Below are 18,010 nucleotides of genomic sequence, written 5' to 3'. Positions count from 1 at the left end.
TGAGGTAAGTAGGAGAACGAGTGTTCAACTGTTTGGTTTATACAAGAAGTAAACTGTTTGCTTTTGTTTACCACGCTCCACTTGCCAGCATTATCCATGCTGGCTCAAGCGCTGGCGGAGAAAACATCTGCCCAGGGATGGATGATCTGTGCCACGTGTGCCGCAAAGGCCGGTCGCGGGTAAACCACGACCACAGGTACCGACGGCTTTCTAGGCACCGCTGTCCCAGGGAACAATTCCGTGTCCCCAGCCATTCAAGCTTAAAACAGGCTCAGGATAAGACAAGTACATAGAAACGGTATAAAATGTGCAGGCACGAAGTCACATGTGCCCTGCCAAAAAAATATGTGCATACACTCACATGGTAGGCTTGTTGGCAGACTCTCTCCCTTGCTTTCTCTCTCATATGTATATGTATATATGCATATATATGTGTCTATATACATGTATAGGGGTGTGTATATATATCTTTTCTTTTTTTTCTGGGCCACAAGTCTTCCCTGCAAGCCTAGAATTGCCAAAAACCCCTTTCACTGGCCTTGCTCCAAATTGTTGACAAGACCAACAGCTGTTCTGCTCCAGCAATAACAGGGAAGTGAGGAAAAGGCATGCTGTACATACAGGGGTGAAGGAGAGACATTAATGGAGAGAAGGAAAAAAGCATGGAGAAAGTTTCACCTTCACAGGTAAACCACACCATCATGGAGGTGCTGTACCCCCTGAAGGACATAACTGGGAGTTTCTAGGCATGTCCCTAACGCAGCCTGTCTCCATTCCCGGGGTGGGAGCACTATCCCCAGTTTCTCTCTGGGACGTGGGCACAGGGTGTTTCAGTGGCTGCCTGTGTCCAGGGCAGAGCCCTGATGCTGATACTGGGGCTTCTCTTGTGCAACACCAGTTCTGCACCTCCCTGCACTCATCCCCATCCCAGTTACAGCTACCCAAAGCAGAAGGGAGGGGGAAGGTCAGTGTGCTCCGTTGCAGCCTGAAAATAAAGTTAAAAAAACATGCAAAATTGGCTATTAGCGCATGAAAGGCAAACACTCTTTCCCTCGGTTTCTAGTAACCCACTACCTTAATGGCAGAAGATAGTTAATAGTGTGGCTTCCGTGTTAAATCACATTGGTGGCTATAGCTTAAACCCACTTTAAAGAAACTAGGCCAATCATTTTATGAGGCGTGGGAATTGTTAAATTGGGCTATCCCTTCTGCTTCATACAATTGCATGAAGACTGATATTGTGGAGAGGTTTTTTAATGAAGGCCTTATATAGCTCTAGGTCAGGACATTTGCATTTGTGAAGATTACATTGAAAGCACAAGAAGCAAAACAGCACAAACAAACAGCAGTGTTTTCATCTTTAAAAAAAAAAAAACACAACACATTCTGTCCGTGGGAATATGGTACAAGGGACTGAGAAACAATAGTTTCTATTTCCAGCTCTGCTGTCAACTTACAAGAGTCTGACCTTAAGCAAATCATTTTACTTTGGAACCTCATTTATCTGCCTCGGGTGTGTAGAGGCTCATTAGTACCCTTACTAATAAGCTTCATATAATCATATGCAAAGCACAGCATTTTAGTAGATTTTGGAAGACTAAGATTTGTAAAGCCCTTTGAAATTCAAGATGATGTAGATATGTAAAGATCTCCCTCTTGCTTGCTCACTCTCTCTCACACACTCTCTCCAAGTGATAAAGACAAATTCCATTAAAAAAATTTCAATTCCCAAGCACAAACAGTGTAAACTCAAAGTCCAGTTTTTGAAGTTTTATTACTTCTTTGAAACAACACCGCTAACACGCACACTCAAAAGAAACCCAAACAGAAGCAAGTTACTGGGAACATTTGGTCCTAAGCAAGCAATAAATGACTAAACAAAGTTGAACTTTGGATTACATGCCATGTTGAGTTATTGAATTTGACAGGTTAATTTGTTCATTTCATTGACCTGATTTATATACTCACTGTATACTTGCAGAACTCCTTCTGTTCAGGTGCTACTTTTATACTTCTTGCCTTGTTATAGACTCAGTAGTACAGAGGCAGTCACCTGCTATGAGTGCACAATTGCAAGCCTGTGCCTTTTATTAAACTAATTGGCACAGGTGGAAAAAACTAGTTTTCATGCCTACAGCCCCAAAGCAAAGAATGACTCTGTTCCCAAAAGAGCGTCTTAATTTTTTGCAGTTATAACAGTTGGTCTAATAAAAGATTTTAGCTTTACCTACAAATCTTGTTCACCCAATGTCCTTTAAACAATGCACTGGTAACAAAATACCAGGTTAAAAGCTCTGACTTATTACTTCTCCTCACTGGAGATAACAGGTGCACAGGTTTTGGCTGGGATAGAGTTAATTTTCTTCATAGGATCTCATATTATGCTACGCTTTGGACTTGTGAGCAAAACAGTGTTGATAACACACTAATGTTTTAGTTACTGCTGAGCAGTGCTTACACAGCATCAAGGGCTTTTCTGCTTCTCAGACTGCTCTGCCCATGAGTAGGCTGGGGGTGCACCAGAAGTTGGGAGGGGACACAGCCAGGACAGCTGACCCCAACTCACCAGAGGGATATCCCACACTGTATGGTGTTCATAGAATCATAGAATGGTTTGGGTTGGAAAAGACCTTAAAGATCACCTAGTACCAATCTCCCTGCCATGGGCAGGGACACCTTCCATTAGACCAGGCTGTTCAAAGCCCCATCCAACCTGGCCTTGAACATTTCCTGGGATGGGGCATCTACAGCTTCTCTGGGCAACCTGTTCCAGTGCCTCACAATCCTCACAGTGAAGAACTTCTTCCTTACATCTAATCTAAACCTACCCTCTTTCAGTTTAAGGCCATTACCCCTCATCCTATCGCTATACTCCCTGACAACGAGTCCTTCCCCATCTTTCCTTTAGACCCCCCCATTTAGGTACTGGAAGGCTGCTATGACGTCTGCCTGGACCATTCTCTTCTCCAGGCTGAACAACCGCAACTCTCTCAGCCTGCCTTCACGGGAGACTTGCTCCAGCCCTCTAATCATCTTCATGGCCCTCCTCTGGACTCGCTCCAACAGGTCCATGACTGTCTTATGTTGTGGGCCCCAGAGCTGAACACAGTACTCCAGGTGGGGTCTCACAAGAGCCAAGTAAGGGGGCAGAACCAGCTCCCTCAACCTCCTGTTTATGCTTCTTTGGATGCAGCCCAGGATACATTTGGCTTTCTGGGCTGCAAATGCACATTGCTGGCTCATGTTGAGCTTCTCATCAACCAACACCCCCAAGTCCTTCTCCTTACAGCTGCTCTCAATCCACTCATTGCCCAGCCTGTATTTTGTGCTTGGGATTGCCCCAACCCATGTGCAGGACCTCGCACTTGGCCTTGCTGAACTTCATGAGATTTGCATGGGCCCACCTCTTAAGCCTGTCAAGGTCCCTCTCAATGACATCGCTTCCCTCCAGTGTGTTGACCACACCACACAGCTCGGTGTCATTGTCAAGCTTGCTGAGGGTGCACTCAATCCCACTGTCCATGTCACCGACAAAGATGTTAAACAGTGCCGGTCCTAATATCAATCCCTGAGGAATGCCACTCATCACTGGTCTCCATTTGGATATCAAGTTGTTGACCGCAACTCTTTGACTTCGACCATCCAGCCAATTCCTTATCCACAGAGTGGTCCATCCATCAAATCCATGTCTCTCCAATTTACAGACAAGGATCTCATGCAGGGCAGTGTCAAATGATGGATATGATTGGTAGTGGCTTAGTCACTTCATCCACCAGTTCCCTCAGGACCCATGGACTTGTGCAGCTTCGGGTTCCTTAGATGGTCTCAAACCTGATCTTCTCCTATGGTGGGCAGTTCTCCATTCTCCCAGTCCCTGCCTTTGCTTTCTGCATCTTGGGCGGTATGGCTGGACCACTTGCTGGTGAAGACTGAGGCAAAAAAGTTGTCGAGTACCTCAGCCTTCTCCGTGTCCCAGGTAACCAGGTGTCCCATTTTCTTCTGGAGGGGGCCCACATTTTCCCTTGTCTTCCTTTTATCACTGACATACCTGTAGAAGCTTTTCTTGTTGCCCTTGACATCACTGGCCAGATTTAATTCTATCAGGGCTTTAGCTTTCCTAACCTGATCCCTGGCTGCTCAGACAATTTCTCTGTATTCCTCCCAGGCTACCTGTCCTTGCTTCCACTCTCTGTAGGCTTCCTTTTTGTGTTGGAGTTTGTCCAGGAGCTCCTTGTTCATCCATGCAGGCCCCCTGGGATTTTTGCCTGACTTCCTCTTTGTTGGAATGCATTGCTTCTGAGCTTGGAGGAGGTGACCCTTGAATATTAACCCACTTTCTTGGGCCCTTCTTCCTTCCAGAGCTTTATCCCATGGCACTCTACCAAGCAGATCCCTGAAGAGGCCAAAGTCTGCTCTCCTGAAGTCCAGGGTAACGAGCTTGCTGTGTGCCCTCCTCACTGCCCTAAGGAACTTGGACTCCACCGTTTCATGGTCACTGCAGCAAGGCAGTACAGCCCTTGAGCTTCACATGATCCACCAGCCCCCCCCCTTGCTGGTGAGAACAAAGTCCAGCATAGCACCTCTACTCATTGGCTCTTCCATCACTTGGAGAAGGAAGTTATCATCAGTGCATTCCAGGAACCTCCTGGATTACTTATGCCCTGCCATGTTGCCCCTCCAACAGGTATCGGGGTGGTTCAAGTCCCCCCAGAGGACCAGGGCTTGTGGACATGAGGCTGCTCCTATCTGTCTATAGACGCCCTCATCCACTCGGTCCTCCTGGTCAGGTGGCCTGTAGCAGACCCCACTATAATGTCACCTGTCCCTGCCCTCCCTTTAATCCTGACCCATAAGCTCTCCATCAGCTCCTCATCCATGCCCAGGTGGAGCTCCATGCACTGCAGCTGGTCATTGACATAGAGGGCAACCACCCCTTCCTCATCTCCCCTGCCTGTTCTTCCTAAAAAACCTGTAACCTTCCATTCCAACACTCCAGTCACAGGAGCCATCACACCACATCTCCGTGATGCCAGTAAGATCATAGCCCTGCAGGCGTGCGCACGTCTCTAACTCCTCTTGGGTTTTTTGTTGTGCTCAGCCATAGAAGCTGGGGAAGGAGGAGGAAGGGGGGACATTCGGAGTGATGGCATTTGTCTTCCCAAGTCACCATTACACGTGATGGAGCCCTGCTTTCCTGGAGATGGCTGAACACCTGCCTGCCGATGGGAAGCAGTGAATGAATTCCTTGGTTTGCTTTATGTGTGCATGCAGCTTTTGCTTTACTTATTAAACTGTCTTTATCTCAACCCTTGAGTTTTCTTGGGTTTACCCTTCCAATTCTCTCCCCCATCCCACTGGGGGGGAGTAAGCGAGTGGCTGAGGGGGGCTGAGCTGCCCACCAGGGCTAACCCACAGCAACAGGCTATTTCTAGCAACCTATGTACCTCCACAAAAGGCTGGAGTCCAGCAGTGCTGCTGTAACCAGAGCAAACTGATTGAAGTGGCGGGTTGAACATCTTCCAAAATTGAATTTAATTGCTTAATGGGAAAATGGAAACAAAAATCAAGGGGGCTTTCTAGGAAGTGTGCCAAAAACTGCCTTACAAGCAAACTGCAATATCCTTGCACAAAGCAGTGTCTCATTTCCCCTTCCATGCACAGGGCGCGAAAGGTGTACCCCACTGATTTTTATTATCCTTGTGTCTAGACCAAGGATATGTCTCCCTGCGAACATCTCTAGTAGACCATGCTGATAAGTGTCCCCTGCACAACCAAATGCATGAAATCAGGGAATAAAATAACTCTTATCTGCCTGTGAAAAGCTAATTTGGACATCAGGCACTGAGGCAGGACTCAAGCCATCCATCTGCTATGCTCACACAGTCTCTTCCCTCTCCCTCCCAAAGCCCTCGGGGAAGGACCACAGCCATTTCACAGGTGTGAGGCTGAGGCCCCAGTGCCATGGTTTTTTAGGATACGTAGGTATGCTGCAGAGACTCTCCAAGCTCCATCAGGTGCCTAACCCTCTTAGGCAACATTTGTTTTTGAAACTACGGCCCATGCAGACTTTGGGCAAGCCTCCACACGTGGGCCCAGAGGAGAGCCGTGTGCCGGTTTCACCTCCGCTCTCCACTGGCACAGACGAGCCCTTGCTGCTCAGGGAGCCATGTGCCACACTAAAACCAGAGTGTTTTCCTGGTGGAGAATGGAAGGATTTGCTGTGGGAAAAGTGGCCAGAGCAGCCCTGCACAATGCCTCGGGGCTCCAGTGAGCCGCAGCCTCCCTGCAAGTGTATCCTGGCTATTTGAGAGCAAGGAATAACGTTGGAGGATAATTACAGTGATGGGGAATTTGTCCCAGTTTGTTTGGTGCAAGCTTTGCGCACATTAAGTATTTGCTAGGCTGGAGATTTGGGGCATTAAAATTAAAGAGAAATGGTATTTTTGAATGATAGGTAAGGCAAAGGTCCCCTTGGCAATTGAGGTTTTGCCAGGGCAAGAAAGTTGCTGAAAGACCACCATTTTACAGGAGAAGAAATCAGATTCCAATCTCTGATCGGTTTTCTGCCATTTGTTTTTCATTGAATCTAATTGCATTACTTTGCATTTATCCTTGGGTAAGGAAAAGGAAAGTAGATTGAAGGTTTGATTTAAGAGAAATTAGGTAAGGCAAGGAGGTCGGAAGGCTTTAATTATAGCCTTGTCTCACCAACAGACTAGCTTTGCTCACCCTCTGCACTTGCCGTAACCCCTCAGAAACAGGAGGAAAGCCCTCCACACCTTTCTACAGCCAGTCCAAAACCTTACCTCCCTCCACATCCCAGAGGAGCCACAAGGCGCTCTCAGGATTTCACCACATCAGCAGCAGATCTCAGACCATCCTCCAGACCCAGCAGGCTGCAGGGCTACTCGAGCCGGCATTGCTTCGCCTCAGCAGACCGAGTGATGTCCAGCACAACCCTCTCACCATGCGATTTGGAGAGAAGGCAACTGCAGCACAGAAGCTGGCTTTCTCCTCCCATCACCTTCCTCCCTGCGCTGCCGCTCATCCATCCCCGTGCTGCAGGGCTCATCTCTTTTAATGGCAAGAGCTGTCCATGGGACCAAACCTATGAGCAGACAGTGAAGGGGTCCAGGTTAAAAATAATCCCTTAAAAAAAAATAAAAGCGTGTGGGAAGAGTTACTGAGGCCATGCAACACCTGGCAGAGCCAAGGAGATGGCAATCGGTGGGAGTAGGCACGAGGAAAGATGGGGCAAAACCCAGCATCTCAACCCATATCCCTGGAGGAGTCAGAGTGGGGGTCCATTCCCACCACTTTCTGACATCTCCCATCCTGCAAAAGCACGTACCTGTGCTTGAAACCATGGAGGGGTTAGTGCCAAGCCCTCCTTGGTGGAGACAGGTCTTTCCCTAAGGTCAGGGTGCTCTGTTCAGAGAAAGAGCCTTCAGGGAAAATAAGATTTTTTCCCAACCAGGGGCTGGCAGCTTGCCACAGTGTCCTTCCCTGAAACAACCCCACTTAGCATTATCGACCCCCACCCCATGCCAGCACCCACAAGAAGCTATGTGTGACTGACACGGGGACGGAGCTGGAGGAGTCACCCGGACTGCTGCCAAGGGAAGCAGACAAGCCCAAGGGCCCAGCGCCCGAGGGAGAGGGTGCTGCTGGCACCCAGCACCTCGGCAGCCTTTCCCACGGAGGGAGAGGGGAGCTGGCAGAGCCCCCCCGACCCCCGTTCTGCCCGGTACTGAGTTACCCCTGCTATGTGTGATTTCTCCTGAGAGAGGACCCCCTTACTACATGCGTGCCACTAAGGTGATGGCTGACACATTAAGAAATGTCAAGAATGGGTTTAAGGCATCTCATCTCCCCGGCCAGCTGTGCCAGCACCACTCCTCACACTCTAAACTGGATGTGGACCAAAATAGAGAGGAGATCACAGTTCCCCTTCCTCCGCTGCAAAAAAACATCCTTTTCCTTCCAGACAGAGATGAACCAGTGCAGGGTAGGGCTGTCAAAAGTCTCTGCACAGCTTGCAATTACCAACGCCGTTGTGTTGCCTGCTTCTGGAGCCAGGACTGACGCTGGGGTGTTTCCTACCTCTCAGGCCCAGACAGCTAGCAGGTCCACCCACTCCTACCTTAAGGGAAGGCTTGTTCCCTGCTGGGTGCATGAGCTGGCTTCTGCATGCGTTTGCATGTCTTCTGATAGCGCCCGGAAAGTCACTCATCCAAAATCCTTGCACTAGAGACACTGGGAGCCTAATGTGATGTTATGACGATTAACGCCAAACTCAGTCCCTGTCATGCAGACCTCTATCCCTGTGTATGCCTCGTGATCTTGCACGCCGCTCCAGGATGGGCTGTGTGCGATGATGGGCTTTCCCTTGCAGGGCAAACAGCATGTGTTTTCCCTTTGGCCCCAGCCCTCCCCACACACTCACACACACATTTGCACAGACTGCTGTAGGAGTAGGGTCACCAGCGAGTACCTTGGGGTCTGAGAGCATCCTCCTGGTGCCAGTATCCCGGGCAAGCTTCTGCGTGGCCCTGGGGCATGGGAGGTGCTTTGCTGCTCCTCTGAGAACAAGAAAGGGAGAGGCAAGAGAAGGTTTTAAGAACAAACCTCTGCTCTCCCCACTGCTGAGGATCTCTTCCACTTGCACCAGTGTCCCTCCCCTGCCAAAACAAGGCCTAGCTCATCAGGAAGGGAAAAAAAAAAAAAAAAAAAAGCAACAGGGAGAATGGGAAATGGGAGCAGAGCAGCAGGGAAAGCCAGGGCCATGGCCTGGCAGAGCAGGGGAGAGCAAGCCATGCCATGCTGCCGAGAGCTCCCAGGCTCACATCGCCTCCCACCCGCTTCCACCGGCACAGGCAGGGGCCACGCTGCTTGCGCTGCCGCCGTGCCAAGGCATATTACCCCCACGCGTGCCCCTCCTGCTCCTTGCCCATCCCAGCACAGAGCATGCCAAGGCAGACAGGCATTGGGCTGCAGCCAGGCGCAGCTTTTTTTTAACTTAATTCATCCATCTTCTGCTCAGCAACCCGGTCTCCACATGTGCGGCTTAAGCATCAATCGCAGCATCACAACCCATCCTCACCCCAACCAGCCACAGGGCATGAGGGATCTGCGAAAAGGGCACCCTATGCTGATGCTCCAGGATTTTTTTCAAGGGCACCGTGTATCATACAATCAAAAGGACCAAAATACAAGCAAAATGACCAACCAGAACTGTTGCATGAGGCCTTCTTTTCTGGTTAGTATGTCTTGTGGAGAAAAAGCAAAAGGCAGTCTTTAACACTACTGGAGAACAGAGTGCTGCAGTTGCAATCTCTGCAAGAGCAGAGCAAGAATTCCTCCCTTACCAGCACGGGTGCCACCAAGGTGTTACCAAGTTATGTACCAAAAGAAGCTGGTGGTATTAGAAACTGGATATGAGGATGGCTACAAGAGCTGCAGCATTTCTCTGCCTTGCCTTCCCCTCAATATACCTCCGCTTGGAAAAAAGTTTCCAGCCAGGCTGACAGACTTGGAAGCTGAACATCTTTAGCAAGAGAATAGGCCTAACACAAATTTCCCTACAGCACAGCAGTCAGGAACCGCACCTAGGGAGGCTCTTTCTGGGCTTGTTGCAGTCTGCAAGGTCTCTGTCAGTCCTGGCCAAAAATGGTGCCCATTGGGCAAAGGGGGACTGCGGCATCCCCTCCGCAGCAGCCCACCGGGTCGCCCCCCAGTAGCAGTAGCAGCCTCCTGTCTGCTGGGGTCCAGCCGGGCCAGCACAGGGAGAGCCGGGCACCACGCTCGCTCTCGGGTGCATTTCTTCACGGAGGGAGCAATTTCCACGCAGGCATTTTGAGAGTTTGCTAAGATTTATCGTTAAGTCAACAAGTCATTGTGCAACAGGCCCTGCGAGGTGTAGCAGGAGCTGGTAGCTGCCGTGGCACTAAGAAAGGAGAGTCAGAAAGCTGCATCCCCTGCTTTGCGATATCACAGTGTTTTAATACCTTATGTCATGCACCTGATGTGTTTCAAACGGACAAGCCACCAGGCTACAGCCTGGTGACCCAAAATGTTAGCACTTCATTAAGAGGGAGACCAAAGACAGACAGCTAAGGATGTGCAGGGAATACATTGCTAAAAAAAAGAAAGAGAAAATACAACTTTCTGTGGGAGACATAGTCTCCCCACAGGAAGAAGTAGAGGTTTGTTTTAAGTGGCTTTATTTTTTTAACAAGTATTTTGTTTTAAAGGAATGGTGTTTCACCTGCAAAACCAGAGTTCATTTTATCTCCACCCACTCCTCATTAATCAACCTCAAAGAGCATTTTTACAATAAAGAGATACAATATTAGTTAAATTAATGACTTACATAGGCAGAATCATTCCCGCAATCTCGCCGAATGCTTGGAGCGAGCAGACAGGCCCTGAGAACTGACAGCGCTGGCCAGGGAGAACGAGGCTCTTGAACAAGGGTTGCACCACAGAGGACCCCCTGGTCCCAGCAAAAGCCCCTGGCCTCACCAGCCTCCATCAACAGCATCGATGAGGCACGTGACCTAGGCCACGAAGATGGGGCACAGCAAAGGAAACACTTCTAGGTGCACACAGACAGCAGCTGGAAATTTTCACGGCCAAGTTTTGGGAAAGAAATGGCAATGCCACGGCAATTGCTGGCCCCCGTGTTGAGATGCAGGATGCAAAGCAAGTCAGAGTGGCTATTCTAGATAAAGTCCCACGTGTAGGGTGGGTAGGTGGGTGAGCTGCAGGCTGTGGCCAGCCTACAGTGTGGGTGAACGAAAAGGCACAAGGGCTGTGGGACTGCATGACTGCTGGGACCTGCACATGGGGGAGAGAAGCAGGCACTTGACATTTCAGCAATGGGTTATGACCAGAGGAATTTGAAGAGATGGCTAAGATGGTAGAAGAGGTTAATTCTAGGCACATCAGCAAGGTTTGGCTGTTTCTAGCTTTGACCACTTTTTCTTCCTCTTCTAGTCTCCCTAAGTTTCAATTTGCCTTCTCCACAGCCAGCACTTTAGTAGTAGCAGACACAAAAGGAAACGTGTTGGTGGTGCTAGAAAGGAAAGCTTAAGCTGGTAGGATTTGCACAAGTGGGAAAATGGGCGGGGGAGAAGATGGCTGCGATGGCAAGACTGGGAACAGATGTAACTCTGGAAAGAGCAACACAGAGCACAGCAGAAATGGTGGTGATGGAAACCAAATGCTGTAACAACACGAGAAGCCTGAGCTCCACAGAGGTGGAGTGCTCAAAGGCACCGGGAAAGGCAGGATCTGACTGCCCGAGCACAGGCACAGTGCTCCAAGGAGGAGACTGAGCAAGAGACAGGGAGAAGCAAGTACCAGAGCCAGACACGGTGGACCGAACACAACAGGATAGAGGCTCTTGGGAGCTACTCAAGAAAAGAGGAACCAAAGAGCCATCAGCACCGGTCTTGAGCAGAAAAGCAGGTCTCAAAATGAAGTTTGGCAGCAAGAGGGAGGAGAAAGTTGCAAAATGTATCCCACCAAAGTAATTGGGACACCAGCAGAAAAAAACCCAAACCACTAGCAAAGCAAGAAATAAGAGAGAGAGGGGAAATTGGACAGGCAGAGGACGTCAGAGCATGCATAAAAGCAGAAAAAGAGAAGACAGAGCAAAAGAAATCCACCAACACCCTCCAGCCCTGAAAAGGCAGATGTGACGCAGGCTGTGAGGAACAAGGCAGCCGGGAGCTGGTGGCGTAGGATGAGCCAAGAGGGTTGCAGTAAGACCATAAAGGCTTACAGGAAAGGATGGGGATGATGCTCCATAGTATCAATGCAAGACACAGTCAGATGGGGAAGGAGGGGCAGAGAGATGAGACAACAGCCAAAGCAAGCCAAAAGCAAAGCTAATGGATTTACAAAGGCACGGAGGAGTCTCCACCAGTATGGCAATGCTAGTTAAGAGGATGTCGCACCAAGATATGATGGCAGCAAATAATTAAAGGTTGGTAAGAGGCAGTAATTTAAGGCTAATAAGAGGCAGTAATTTATCAGGAGCCAACAAGAGTAGAGTCCAGGAGCCATAAATTCAACAATGGAGTAAAAATAAACAGGCAGAACAAGAACCAGAGCCACCAGCATGATAACAAGGACAATGCCACAGCAGCGTATAAACTCTGTATACAAATGGAGAGCAGCTGATGGAGGCTCAGATGGAGCTGCCAGGCCTCCTCCCTCTCCTTATTCAAATCTTCCCCAAATACCCATCTGCGCCAGGAGGCCTTTGGGAACACATCAAGCCAGGGAAGACACATCTTTTTGAAGTAGGGCCCCTGTTGCACTTGTCCCTGCCCCTAGCATCTAGACCAAAAGCTCTTTGGGGCAGAGGCCGTCACAAGATTCCCACCACACAGCGGGTGGACAGGGTGGGCACAGACGCAAGGTTGGCAGGGGGGCATTTCCAGGGGACAGCAGCCACCAGTAGATCCCTGAAGGAAGGTGCTGTTGCTGGGTTTGCAGAGCACAGGCAGCATGAGGAAAGGGCATGAGGACTTATTAGTTGCAGCCCCAGCTAAGGAGTGACAAGCAGGCACCTCCCTGGAGAGCAAAGGACCATCCTCCCACAGGAGTGGGGAAACAGGAGCCCAGGCATCAACTGGGGAGCAGGGAGGCAGGAGGAGCTGGCTGCCTTCCCCACAGATCTTGCTGCATCTTTCCAGCACCTTCCTAGAAAGCAGATAAAGCTTTTTAGCCGTGCTCCTACTCTGTCCAGCCCAGATGAACAGGAGACGACTGTCATCGTCCCTGCAGCAAGGATACCTCTCACTCCCTAATGCCCAAGGACCAAAGCCAGGCAGCCAGAGGTATGCACCCACCCCATTGCTCTCTGCATCTGAGCTCGAAAATCCCAATCCTGAGCTCAGGCCTCTCCAAAGGGGGTCAGTGCCCAGCATCTGCGTGCCAGCGGTCAGGTTTGCTCCAGCGCTCCCTCCCGTCGGCTGTCCCTGGGCTCAGCCATAGCCACCACAGCCCAGCCTGTGCTTACAGGTGGGGACGCAAGGTGTGGAAAGAAAGGGCTGCCATGAAATGAGGAGAAGCACCTTGAGACACCAATGCAGAGAGCGTGGGAAAGAAGCTAACGACATTCATGTTCATCAGGAGACAGATAAAACCACTACAATAACAAAATTTCATTATGACAGCTAAGGAAGAAGAAACAAAAATTCTTTGTTTACTGTGTCTATAATAAAGTACAAAGGTATCTGCCTTTGCACTACTGGTTGCACAGGCAGCTTTCAACCTTGGGTGAGGGCTAGAAGCTGTTTACGCACTGTATGTCATTTTCCAGGTGGCAGGTCAGCCCTTTGCAGCATTAACTCAGCCCTCCATGGCACAAGGTGCACACAAAACACCTTTCCTGGGGTCCTTCTGCTTACGGGCACATAGAGAGGAGATTGCAAGATTTACTAATTCACACAGATAGATTTATGAATTTATCAAGAGAGAAAGGCAGAGGACATTAGGGTCCTCACCAACAGCCAAGGGCTGTGCTTCAACCTTACTAGGCGTGGGAGAGTCTACGTTGGCGTTCATTCTCAGGACAGAAAAGCATTAGAAACCTGGATTTTATTCCCCATAGAGCTTTGGGTTTTACTACAGGTTTTCACTAGTGCATTCAATTTGCAAATCCAAGGGAATAGTATGGGAAAAGTTTCTATTTTTAACAAAAGAAAGTAAAAACTTCTGAAGTACTACTGGATAAAAAGATTAATCTTCTTGAAAGAGTTTTGCTGCCTTATATACTCCCACACAATACATTTTACATACTTAGATTTTGCATGCATATATACATACAATTCTCCTACAGAGTACAAAAATAAATTGATCCACATTATAAACTCACTCTACATATGCATGTTTTTTATTCACAGACATGTGTGAGAAAGTTTGAGAAAATGAAAAACTGTACCAGCCTGTGACTAGGGCCAGGGGTGAGGACAGAGCTGGATAAAACCTGTGTATTCCAGGCAGTAAAGCACCCTCTCCTATCTGGTCACTTTTAAAGACCCTCTTCCCCCCACCCTTGTTATTTTTGTTAAGAAAAGTCCATCCATCCTGAGCACCAGAGCAGCTGACCCAATGGCATACTTACCTCCTGGTGAGTCATCCATGTCCTGAGCTGAATCTTCCCACCCCATCCCAATAGGAAAACTTATTTTGTATAGCTCCATCAGAGCATTCATGGTGATGTCTTAAGCACCATTAAAAGCTCATACCAGTAAGACATATGTTTCTCAGTTTGAAACATCTCCCTTCTTTTTTTTAAGGAATCCATTAACGACTAAGCATGTTTCATGACCAGCTTTTTAAAAGGTCTTTATACGATTTCACCTCACTTTAAAAAGGCTTTCACGGTTTTGTCTCACATGTTCACAAAATGCAATGAGACTAGAGACATGGGTCTAGCTCAGAGTTCCCTGCAGTCATAGCATACTCAATTTGCTCTAGTGTACTTTTTTCCTAGTCTGGGTCTGCTTTTTCTCTTCCTGTTCCAGCAATCATGGCTTAGAAAGATGAAATTTTTCAGGGAAAGAGAGTTTGCAGCTCATTTTTGATGTTTTATGCAATGGCTGATCTGAACAGTCCGGCAATCCTAGTAGTGAGGAAAATCAGCATCACAGGCACAGGCTCTGAAATGACTGCACAAAAGACATGAACTAAATGTGAATGACTTACAAAAGGATCATAATGACCTACAGATCAGTCATTGCTCACTATGTTATTCAGCAAATTTAGAAAGAGCAGGCAACTAGAAGGATAACTGCAAGCCTGCACAGCCTTTGGATGAAGCTCCTGTGGTTCTTTGAGTATCTTCAGATGAGCTTCTTGCCTTCTCTCTGCCTCTGGTTTCTTATCTAGCTGATGGGATTAGTGGTTATTACTGGCTTTTGAAGCCACCTGGAAATCTACTGATGAATAATGATAATAGCACGCTACTATCTTGATGGTTTTCCTTTTGCTTCTAAAACACTTCCCCTCAAAAGGTACATGGGCTGCCACGGGTGACCCAGCTTGTTATTCCTACACAGTACACCCAACTGCAGCGCAGGCAAAGGACAAGGTCATAGGTAGCACTGTAAGCATCTTTCAAGATCTTTCATTGCTGTGACCTCAAATTTCTGATTCTTCTTGCAGAAACCCCAAATTCATTGGCATCTCTTACTGGGCTGGTTTTAGTGGAGTGAAAGTCCTTGGGCAAGGACCTGTGGTCTGCATGAGGATAATAACAAGATGTACCTGCTCAGCTCCGCAGGGTTTATTGGCTGGCCATGAACAGCAGTGTTTATGTAGTCCCAATCCTCTTTTATGGCAAGCCTGAGTTAAAGCTTCCAGGGCAGCTCTGGGCCTTTCCAGAAAGGCCACATGAGCAATGACTGAAGGCCATCCCAAGGAGCCACAGACTGAAATGATCCAATTTCTACCTCTCTCCCAGGTGAAGTCAATGGAAAGAGTTCAGCACTGCTGAAGAGATCTTTTATTTGGGGCCCAAAACCCAGCCATGGGCAGCCAACACACAGCATTTGGTACCATGACCTACCACAGTACCAAATGGTACCTACCATGGTACCAAAAGGTCACTTATGTGACCAAGACCCTCTGAAAAGAGCTACAAGCTTTCATTAAACACATGTGAAAGCATCTCTGCACACACATGCATTCACATGAAGCCATTTCACTCAGACTCTTCAGTCTGACTCACAGCCCAGACAAGTTTACAGAAACAATGGGCAACTTCTTTCAATTGTCTGCTCCCCCTACTAAATCTAAAGCACCACCTTAGTCATCTTTCCCTCAGGCTCTCTCACTAGCAAAGGGTAAGGGAGAAATCTCACCAGAAACTAAGAGGAAAGCCACGTGTGAAGTATAGGTTGGTTAGCGCAGCAACCACTTTCTCAAAACAGCCTAGATCACGTTTTCAGAACTAAAAGTAAGGTTTACCAGGTAAAACAAAGACTTATTGAGTCAGCCTCTTAATCACAAGAGCTGAAAACAAATACACACTAAAGAAACACAGCCCAAGATATATTACCTTTCTCCAGCAAGACCAATTTAGGCGCCTGAAGGAGAAACCAACCTTCAGATCCTACTATTTGAAAAGAGACAACCTCTGGTGTAGCATCTGTGCGCTAATGCAGTTCCCAGCTTCATTAGTGCTGCCTCAAGTTTTTTCCTAATGGTGATCAGATCTAAAGAAATACTGTAAGATTAGACACTGGTCCATTAGCCAGCAACACTCTGGAAATTTTGCTAGGAAACAGAGCTGCCCATACGGGCTTTGTGTACGGATGAGCAATCCCAGATAGAAAGGCCACCTGTCAGAAACGACTTCATTTAGGGGCTAGTTCTGCCTCCTTTAGAGGCAGAAATATCAGCAGTCCATCCCTTGAGCAAAGTAAACCTTTCTCCTCTCAAATTAGTATTTCATCTTCTAGAAGAAATTCAAAGACACTAAGAGAGGCTTCCTCTCAAAATAGCAAAATGCTGCCAGGCGAGCCCCCGCTGCAGCCCCGGGGGCAGTGGGGAAGGGAGGTGGGATGCTGCTTGACAGGTGCCCTGACATCTGGGCGCTTGCCTTTCTATACCCAGGCACAAAATTGCCTTTCTATACCCTTTCACAAAAAGTGAAAGGTAGCACTATTGGAGGCTGGGTGACACTTAACCAACTTGTTGAGGAGTCAGTTGCAAGACTCTCCTAAGACATCAGTACCTCAGGCCAAGTCCACCACCAAACACTCAGGAAAGGTAATAGATAACAATAGAAGAATTTGTTTTGAATGCACTGAAAGACCAGGTCAATTTTTGGCAGATACTTAACTGCAGGAACCTGCTCTTTATCTTCCCATCTTCAGCGCACTTTAATCATCCTCAGCTCTTCCCTTACACAGGAGAGCATTTTTATTTTTAAAAGAAAGGCAACCAGATAAGCAAACTGTCAGGCAAGAAGAACAAGCAGTTCACGTCATATCTTTGCAGTCGCTTCTACCACACCCAACCTCTCTAAGAATGTACTTCCTGGCTCTGTTTTCATTTTCTGATAAAAATATAAAATGAGCAATAAATGTGGGAAATGTACTTTTTCCATCCCCAGAAGCAGAACACATTTTTTGCAAATCATGGATTGCCACCTTCCACAACACCAGCCAGATGAGTAGCTCACAAAAATCAAAGGGCAACCCTTTCCTGAGGTTTGGCTTACTTAGACAAACAAATCAGAAACATCCTGGGAACAAAGCTCCATGTGTCTTAATAACCCTACTCGGACCCAAGCCAGAGACTCTTCTGCCTCTACTCCAACCAGACAAATAAATGGTGCGCCCGCATCCACATCAATAAAAGCTATTCAGCACTTCCCCAGCACCATAAGTTTTCAGGTAAACACTATTAGCCTGCTAAATATTTAGTGTCACTTGCCCCTCAGTAAAAAGGGATTGTTTCCAATAACTAGTTATATCATGTCAGATATGCCAGAACTTCCCAATATCATAGGAGAAAACAATGAGTCAGTCAGAGTAGGGATGCTTTCTTGTGAAATTGCCTACTGAGCTCTTCAGACAATGAAACAGGCTCTAGGCAGATTAAATTAGCTTCAAACACTTCAGTCTCCCCTTAGGAATTTTCTAACTTGGAGTGCCAGGGGTGCCCCTTCCAGAAGGGCGCAAGCGCTGCTGAAAGCACCATGCCGCTTGCTAAATGCCTCTCACCAGCAGCACCTACTTCATGCTCAAGCATTGACTGAACACATGCTTATGCTCTGCCACCCTCACAAGCCGAAGGTACTTTACCCCTTTGCGAGATGACTCAGTCGACACCACCCAGAAAGGAGTGCCAGGCAGTCAGATCAGGCCGATCTGAAGGGCCAGAATATCTCATCAGCAATTCTTTTTCCTGTGTAATCACCTCGTATAAAGAAAATTGAAATGAAGTGGAAACAGTACTATCAAGCTCCTCATGCGAAATAAAT

The sequence above is a fragment of the Accipiter gentilis genome, chromosome 21 (assembly GCF_929443795.1).
Source record: "Accipiter gentilis chromosome 21, bAccGen1.1, whole genome shotgun sequence".
NCBI lineage: Eukaryota > Metazoa > Chordata > Aves > Accipitriformes > Accipitridae > Astur > Astur gentilis.
Note: the sequence above shows the minus strand (reverse complement) of the source record.